Source organism: Schistocerca americana, chromosome X (genome assembly GCF_021461395.2).
Source record: "Schistocerca americana isolate TAMUIC-IGC-003095 chromosome X, iqSchAmer2.1, whole genome shotgun sequence".
NCBI lineage: Eukaryota > Metazoa > Arthropoda > Insecta > Orthoptera > Acrididae > Schistocerca > Schistocerca americana.
The window spans coordinates 862,471,697-862,481,234 of NC_060130.1; positions in this window are offsets into that span (position 1 = coordinate 862,471,697).

Consider the following 9,538-nt stretch of genomic DNA (forward strand, 5'->3'; position numbering starts at 1 on the left):
GCCATGGTAATGAGGTCTCGGTGTTGGACTGCGAAGAGAGAGATCCGTATTCAAATCACCATCGCAGCTTTTTTTTTTTTTTTACTTTTTACAAAATTATGAACTATCTGTCCCTTCAGTGACATGTCTGTTCGCTGCTTTCAAATTTGCGTCGTGGTGTAAAGTCCGTTTGCAACTGCGAAGTGTAAGGAAGGGACCTGCGGTCGTTCGTATCTCCTACTTTTTCTACACAAGTACCCCATGTTATGACTCTTGCGTTCCATATGCAAGTTTTACTGTTGAATCCCTTTGTTGTAACCTATTTCACACCCATTTATTTGTTGTTTTTATTTCTGTGAGACGTCTATGCTGCATCTCGCCTGCTCTCCTAGTCATCTCATTTACTTGCGACAGTAATATATTCTTACCAAATGACCCATATTCTATGACCAATACGTAGCATGACAACTGCCTAAGCTACAGAAGGAGAACAGACAAGTCAATGGCGGGACGGAAAGTTCATGATTTTGTTAAAAAAATGGGGCACCAGGGAGATTTGAACACGGATCTCTCGCTTCGTAGTCCAACACAGTGACCACACAACCAAGATGCCGTAAGTTTTCCAATATGCACGATGTTACACACTTTGGACTGTTGCATTATTTTGTGAGTGGGTGTGCAGGCTCTGCAATGTATTATTTTGACAGTTTACGAGTTGTTTTCGTGTCTGCACACCATTGAACTGCATTATTTTGGTGATTTGCGAGTAGTTTGCAGGTCTGTAGGGTGTGCAATCCATTATTTCAACAGTTTGCAATTAGCAAGCGTGTCTGCAAAGCGTTTTACTTGCATTATTTCAGTGATCTACGAGTAGTTTTCAGGTCTGTAGGGTGTGCTATGCATTATTTCGGTAATTTACGAGTCGTCTGCGTCCCTGTACATCGGTGTACTTCATTATATACGAGTAGTTTGCAGGTCTGTAGACTATTTACTGAGACCACAAGCACACCAGGGTGAGTGTTTTGTATCAGTGTAATAAAAATACTATGTCAAATCTGACCCTAAATATACTGTTCCGAAATAAATAAAGAACATTAATTACTCTCTCCAGCAGCCAAGAACAGGCTGAGCCCTTTTTCCCACCATTTTTTCCCAGACCGCCATCCTGGATTACATCACAGAAGGGACGACAGCACCCTCTGGTGGTAGTACTGTGTACTAGGTCAGCTGGACTCCAGACCTCATTGTGGAGACACTGGATGGAGCTACTTCCTCAAATTGTTTAAATAAACACTGCAGGCAAAATAAAGACTTATGTCCATCCTATCCAGCACAGGCTGATTCCTTTTCCCGCCAATTCCTAGGAAGAGATGGTGGTAGGATGATTTAGGTTGGTCAAGGTAGGCCAAGTCACCGATTTTCCCGCCATTTTCTTAGATTAGTGGAGGTAGCCAAGGTGTGTTGCATTGTCCTGCTAGAATTTGAATTTCCCGCCATTTTCTGGAGGAGTGGTGGGGAGGGGGAGAGGAGGGGGTTAGGATAGTGGAGATAGCCCAATTGACCTATTTTCCCACCAAAATTTGTACGTGCCGCCATGACGTCATTGCGACACTGCCATATCTGTCACCGCCATCTAGGATCCGCAATCTTCAATAAATCAGGCAACAATGCAACGTGGGTGGTACATAGTTTGCTCTACTACTCCTGTTTTGGTGATTTTTGTATGTCAGATGTAATCACATGTCAGAAGCCTGAATAAACACCCTTTGCAGCGTGAGCCACCATAAGATGTGCAGGAAGGGAGTCAGTGAGGTACTGGAAGGTACCAACACCGATGTGGAGGATGCCGACTCCAGTGGCATGGCCAGCTGCGCTAGGTTTCTTGGTTGGCGATCCAGCACGTACGTCCCAGTCGAGTTGGTCCTACAGGCCCTCGATTGGGTTTAATGCCGGGGACGAGGGAAGTATGGTAAACTCATATTAGTGCTCTTTGAACCACGCACGTAGACTGTAAGCTGTGTGAAACGTATCATTGTCCTGCTGGTAGGTGCCATCGTGTTGGGGAGGAAAAAACTCCATTTAGGGGTGAACATGGTCTCCAAGGATTGATGCTTACTTGTGTTGATTCCTTGTGCGCACCAGACTAACGAAATCACTCAAGGAATGGCACAAAAACATTCTACAGACCATAACACTCCCTCCTGTGGCCTGGACCTTTCCGACGATTGTTGCAGGATGTTTACTTTCAGACGTTTCACGCCGTACACACCAATGGCCGTCTGTCCAATGGAGCATAGAAAGTGGTTCATCTGAAACGGCCATCTGTCACCTCTCAATGGCCGTCCAGTCGCCTTCGTCGCCGATGAACAGCAGTCAGCGCCAGTTTTGGATAGCGCCATTTTGCCATGCACGTTATAATTTAACCACGGCTGCATGTGAACAGTTCACAGACTTGGCCCTTTTGGAAACGATTCCACCTTTGTCCCGAAACCCACCGATTATACCCTTCTGGACGTCAGATAAATCGCTCTATTTGTGCATTACGACTACGACTGCACTGTTTTCCGCGTCCCCCGATATAATTTTATATCCCTGCCAGTGCTGCCGTATGCCGTCTGTGAGTGTTTACTGCACATTAATGTGTCTGGACCATGTAGCTTGTGAATAAGCTTCACGCTTTTCCTTAAATTTCCGGTATCATGTTCAGTAAGTATTTTGTAACTGCTTAAATTATTGACAGTTGTGTTACGTTTTCATTAGTGATATGGCTTCCTCGAAAGGCCAGTGTTATTTTTGTCTACAAATTGTAAAATTTACATAACTGCTTCACACAACTGTTTTTGCTGTCTGCAAATCGGCAGTGTTAGTTCGAACTACAAACTTTGGTTAGCTACAAAGGTAGGTGCTACCTACCATGCAGAGAATATTGTGATATCTCTATGAATGTATTGTACGTTTACATCAAGGCCAGTATTAGTCAAATATAACTGCTTCACACAACTGTTGTTGCTATTTTTAAATCGGCAGTGTTAATTCGAGTGGTACAAACTTTAGTTAGCTACAAAGGTAGTTGCTACCTACCATCCAGAAAATATTGTAATATCTCTATGAATTTATTGTAACTTTACATCAAGGACACTATTAACCAAACATTCGATCAGGGCTACTGTATTGTCATGATGTTAAAGCAAAACTGACATTTGTCTAGCGGTAATAACGTTAGAGACAACTTTTATTTCTAGTGACATATTTATTGTAAATAATGGCGTGCAAATATTGAAATTCTGGAAAATACTTCCAAAAACTAAAAAGAGCAAGAGAAGGGTGCCTAAAATGTCTTGCACCAAGGTTGTACCAGAGTGACTGAACACCATAGTTACAGAACAGTGCAATGGGCACGAAGTAGTCAGCAGAATGGACTCAACAGTCACTGAACTGAAATCATTTGCACCACACTTTCTGGGCTTATTAAATCTCTGGCGTAAACGGTAGTTAATCTCCACACAAGAACCAAGGGGAAATGTGAAACAGTTGGCCCTGATTATGACCCCCATGTTCCGAATCAGTAACAGTTTTCACCACAGATTTGTGTAAAATTCAGCGGACAGCATACTGAACAAATACCATGAAACACATGTGATGGCAAACTTCTCGTATTATGAAGCGTAAGTTGCTGGCCATCATGTTTGTCATGTATTTCTGGTACGTGCAGGTGCTAAAAATCAGGTCGACGTTAACAGCAATTGTGGCGCGACATGCCCTCATGATTTTACTTGATCGTAGGTGATATTTAGCGACATTTCCATACGAACAAATGTTCCAGTCAAGTACAAAAATGTCAAGGTAAGATTCTATGAGCTATAAGCACGTCCAGACGTCAACTGTTACACCGCTTTACGCGACAGTAACGCGTTTCCTGCGGTCGAATGTGTTTTGCGGTACGCCAGATTTAATGGCTATTTTTCAAGCGAGTTTCAGCTTACGATAATATCTTCTGTACAGTTTGTCAAAAATGTGTTTACGCTGCTCTGACGATACTTTTTAGCAATAGGATCAGGTATTACTACGACATTCAGCAGCTACGTGTGGTTTCCACCGGCTGTTAAAAAGTAAAACAAAAATTGAAATTGTACGCCACAGAGGACAAGGCATACCTCTCGCGGAATTCGATCAGGTGATAAGGCGGGCTGGAGTGGTTCTAGAGGGGGATTTTTATTTCTGGGCAACGACTTGACGAAGATGGATCGGACAGCGTCCGTGGCTGGTGTGGGCTCGCCGGGGTTCGCGCGACAGCTTGTCACGAACATGATATATAAGCGCAGGGTCAAGTGCCTGAAAAATACTTTACATACAGATTGCGCCGGCCCACAAACTTGATAAATTAATTTGAGAAAAACGCCGTCAGGATACAGTTCCCGTGAAAAAAAAAGCAACGCGCTATCCTGAGGCTTGTTCGAAATTCTGTCCGCTAACAGCAACTTTCTGCGCTTTGCAGATGAGAAATAAAAGCGTCGCAAGAACGACGCAATGAATGAAACCTCACGTACAGTGGCTGTCTCTGCTATTCACTGTTCTTCAGGCATATGCAAGCAGCAAGTCAATAGCTACGCTCGCTAACTCGGTAACGACGTCGAGGTGATTGTCCAGAAATTATTCTGTCAATTATTGACTTTTCAACGAAATAGTTATTCCTAAAGAAACTAAATACAAATACTAAATAGTAGACACGTAATAAGGATAGGTGCCCCTTGTAACATAATTTGAACATTTAATCGTTCATACCATATTTTCAAATAAGTGGAGCAGTCTTCACAGCCTAACTGAAAACTACCTTAATATGTAGTAATTCATGGATGTGATCAAGTCATAATAAGACTTACACGAAAAAATAAATTTCATTTTAGCGTGAAAACTAATTTAAAATTGCCCGCATCTCGTGGTCGTGCGGTAGCGTTCTCGCTTCCCACGCCCGGGTTCCCGGGTTCGATTCCCGGCCGGGTCAGGGATTTTCTCTGCCTCGTGATGGCTGGGTGTTGTGTGCTGTCCTTAGGTTAGTTAGGTTTAAGTAGTTCTAAGTTCTAGGGGACTGATGACCATAGCTGTTAAGTCCCATAGTGCTCAGAGCCAATTGAACCAATTTAAAATTCTTCATCAAAAATTATAACTATCTGAAACTCGCTGTAAAAACAATTCAAGAAGCATAGCATTTAGCATGCTGAAGCATTCGAATTGTTCTTTGCCTTTTCACTACTGGAATAGATGGAAATGGTATGTCCCGATCTTGTTCATTTATTTAGAGTAAAAACTAAAAAATAAAGATGAAACTGGCAATTTAAATCAGTCAGTACCTCATTTTCACCCGAAACGCTAATTAAAATACTTTACAAGCTGCCACGAACAGGAATAAACGAAGGATATATCAGTTCATAAACCATGTCGTACACAAATTCAACTATCCGTCTAAAGGAAACTATAATGCTTTCACCATTTTAACAAACAAATCATCAGTTAAGGTGAAAGTATATCAATTTAAAAAGTTATGAACACAAGGAACTTACCTCAATTGATTCAGTTTTTTTTCTTTTTTTTCTTTTTTTTTTTTTTTGAGTCATTGTAACACAGTTACAACGCTTTTACCTCCATCAAAGAATAGCATCCCAGGAGTTTGCACAATAACTTCCTTTGAAGTCATGTATTTAATAACAGAAACGACTGATTATCTTTTCTCGACAAATTTATATAAACACTTCAAGTGCTACTAAGTGAATGGTGTACTAATTGCCACACTATCAAAGTACAACTGATTATAGGTTTCTTTAACACTAGGTGTCAAAAACGTAGCTCATAAACCAATTGACGAAAGTTTCGTGAACAATTCTCCTTGAGGGCAACCTATCGTTTCGCCGGTACTGAAGACTTACCACAAACGTGAAACAAACTTGCTATTTCTGTAGCGATAAATAACAGTTTTTGCCTAAAAGTTAAGAATTAGACTTGAAGAGGAAAGAAGTGAAAAATAGCTTAAAAATGGTGGAAGTGAAAGTGGCAAAACAATTCGAACAATCTATAATACTTCTTTTTTACGGTGAGACTGCTTAAACTAGAATCAAATGGAATACTTGTAATCTACCTCTAAGACCTTGGACCATCCAAAATATAAGAGTTTATAAATAAATGTGAAAAAGCTTAGAAGCAAAACCAATGAAACTATAAATAGTTATAGGGAATTTGGTGTCATTATCGCTCTATATAACTGTTCGGAATACTAGAAGGTTACATCAATGATTTTGTTCGGAAAAAGCTAGACAGTCTTTTACTCATGAAAGTTCTAATGGGACTGACCGAAATCTTCTGGCACTTTCAGCCGGATGCTAGCGTCTGGCTGGTAAAATATTTCGGCAACGTACCTCGCCGACATCATCTGGTGCACCAGTACTCACCACACTGTACTCTTCAAAGAGTGCGTTTCACAGTTGGATTTATTGGGTGCTTACATATTAATCATCTACTACTTTACCCAAAATTATCTCATAAACTCAACTGTTTCAACAGTTGTTTGCCGAAAAACTTGGGAAGTTCTGTGTGGCATGAACGTCACACTTTCTTGTACATTTCTCCCCACAGTGAAGAATTTAATCCGCTTTAGTTGACACTAGTTGCGATACTTTTCCCTGCACGGTTGTTTCTCGTTCTATGTGCAGTATCCTGCTACACCATACGTTACATGGATGTTTGCAGGTTCGTGTTCTGTTTTCGATGGTCTGTCAAGAACTTCAAATAGTGTTGAAGTCCAGCGTGGACACGTGACAGACGATTAGATATTGTTTCTAGGCTGCGCAACCAACGTCATTTTACCACGCCGTTGGATGTCTTCAATTATGAAAGTAGCGAACTCTACGGTGGACACATTATAGACGATTAGAGATTGTTTCTCTGGTTTAAGCAACCATCGCCATTTTACCCTATAGTTGTCTCTAATGAAACACAATCGGCCTACAAACACATTTCTCATTCAAGATCTCGTAGAACTTGAAACATTAATTTCCAACTATTGAATCAAATCTCAAAACATTCAGTTTAGAATCCACTACCGCCTATATAATTATTATCCCAAGTGTTTGGGACACCTTGTATCTCAACATCGCACTCTCTACAAATGGTGCGTGATTATTGGTGCCTGGGGTAGTCAGATATCTTCGTGCCATGCTGAGACATCACAACGCTACCCTGTGTAGCTGTCGCGTAGAACCGAAATCTTGAAACTTTTGGCTAGGTGTAGCACTGGAGGAGAGCATCGGTGACGGACGGGGTGGTCAGAGGGTCAGTGGCATCGGTTGGGTCCTTCTCGGCAAGTACATGATGACATTGCCGATGTAGGGCAGTTCCTCCGTCGGAACTGTATGTATATCCAGTGATGGCCTATGTCAGCGCTTGTGGCACTGGCATTGGATTCAGGTTAGTTTCGTTCGGTGGTGGTTTCCACAGTTATCTTTTCAATAATTAATACATCAGTGCGTATGACAGTCAGCTACCACGCATCTTGTTCTTATGGTAAGGCTGCATATTGCTGTAGCGATGCCGTAAAGATGGTTTTCCTCCTGGAAAATCTCCAAGCTCGATGTCCTCTCTATACGACGTTGGACCTAGGTACCAATACGCGCTCTTCTTGTGGGAAAGGGGGCGGGTAGTGTCCGGTTAGAGACTGCTGTGTTGACGGCACCAAGTGTGTGGTACTTTGCGCCCACAAAGTACCTCTGCCAGGCTGCGAAAAAACGCTGAAGTTGTTGTATATATGCCACTACCCAGAGGCTCCTGTGCAGTGGCTATGCAATATTCTTCTCTTCTGTGGCTAGTATGATGACGCCTCTGTTTGGCGAGAGACTGTATCTCACTGAGAAGGACAAACGCATGCTTGTTTTTGCGAACATGTTCAGATAGGCAGTCCAGCCTTCGTAAAGGTTGTGTAGAACTATTCATAATCAAAATCCTTCCTAACAGCTTATGTGACTGTGGCGGCAATAAACAAAACTTGTCTAATGTTATCTGCTTCACCGTATTGGTATGAAAACACAAACCTTTCAGGAGACGGAAAACGCAATTGCACTGACATTGAGCATATCGTTGAAGTGCTTGCTTGTTCATTCGACCTGAGAATTATATAAGCTTAGGTGACGTTTCCGACATTTCAGGTGCCTATAATGAGCCAGAGGTGCATGCTCGGTGCAGGTAGGTGACGAACCTCTTTATTCTATAGGTTTTTCACAAAGTCTGTTCTTTTACTAACAAATAGCCTCGCTGAGCCGACATTAGACTCTCTGGGGCAAGTTCAGTCGTCATTTGTGAACTCATAGTTGGAGTGTCAGCGATCCTGTATCGTAATTTAACAAATACAGTCAGTCCAGATCGCAAGTGGTTTTTACTTTTATGGTATGGTAACTGATTTCAGTCGCTCAGCAGTTGACAGTAACTTCTTACATTTACAAAGGCTGTGCACATCGTCTCCACGCATCACGAATGAAGACATTAATGTAAAACTGAAACCGGTAATCATTGTACAAAAATAAAAGTCATTCGCAAGGTTGACTGATTGCTTTTGTTATGAACGCAGTAGTGATTTGCATGTGATCCCATTCTCGCAGGTGTTCACGGCAAATACACGGTCCAGTCAAATTAATGTGACCACCTCCTACGTACGACGTCAAAGTTCAATGACCACTCACAGACGGCAGGTGGCAGCACTAACAGTGGAAGTTGTGCAAATCGTGTCGGGGAGGGATGCGGAAAGCAGTGCACTCGTTGTCATAATGCGGAAACGGATCAATTTACCTGACGTCCATACAGGCGTAATCATCAGATTTCGGATCAAGGGTGGAAGCATTTCCGAAACGGTTATGTTCTAAAACTGTTAGCGTTCCGCCGTAGTTAAAGTATAGCGTGTATGACAAAATGGCGATATCCAAAACTGGTGCTGAGTCAGCTTTGGTGCTCCAGGGGTCAACTATGGCTGCGGAAATGAGTATGTGCGAACAGACGTGCAAGTGCTGAGCATTTGACTGCACAGATGTACCAAGGAGCTACCAACACTGTCTCCTCAATGCCCATGTTGCCGCATGTGGGTCTCCGTAACGGTCACCTGGTTCATGTACCCATTCTGACTGCTGTTCATTGGTGACGAAGGCTGGAATTTGCACGCCAGCACCACAGCTAGACGCCCCCTGAGTGTCAACAGGTGGGCTTCTCAGGTGGGCTGCTCCATAGGGCAGATGGCCGTTGGCCAATACGGCGTGAAACGTCTGAAAGCAAACACCCTGCAACAGTCATCGGAAGGATCCAGGCTGGAGGACATTCCCTGGGTGATGAAGTCATTCTGGAAGGTTCAAATGGCTCTGAGCACTATGGGACTTCACATCTGGAGTCATCAGTCCCCTAGAACTTAGAACTACGTAAACGTAACTAACCTAAGGACATCACACACATCCATGCCCGAGGCAGGATTCGAACCTGCGACCGTAGAAGTCGCGCGGTTCCAGACTGTAGCGCCTAGAACCGCTCGGTCACC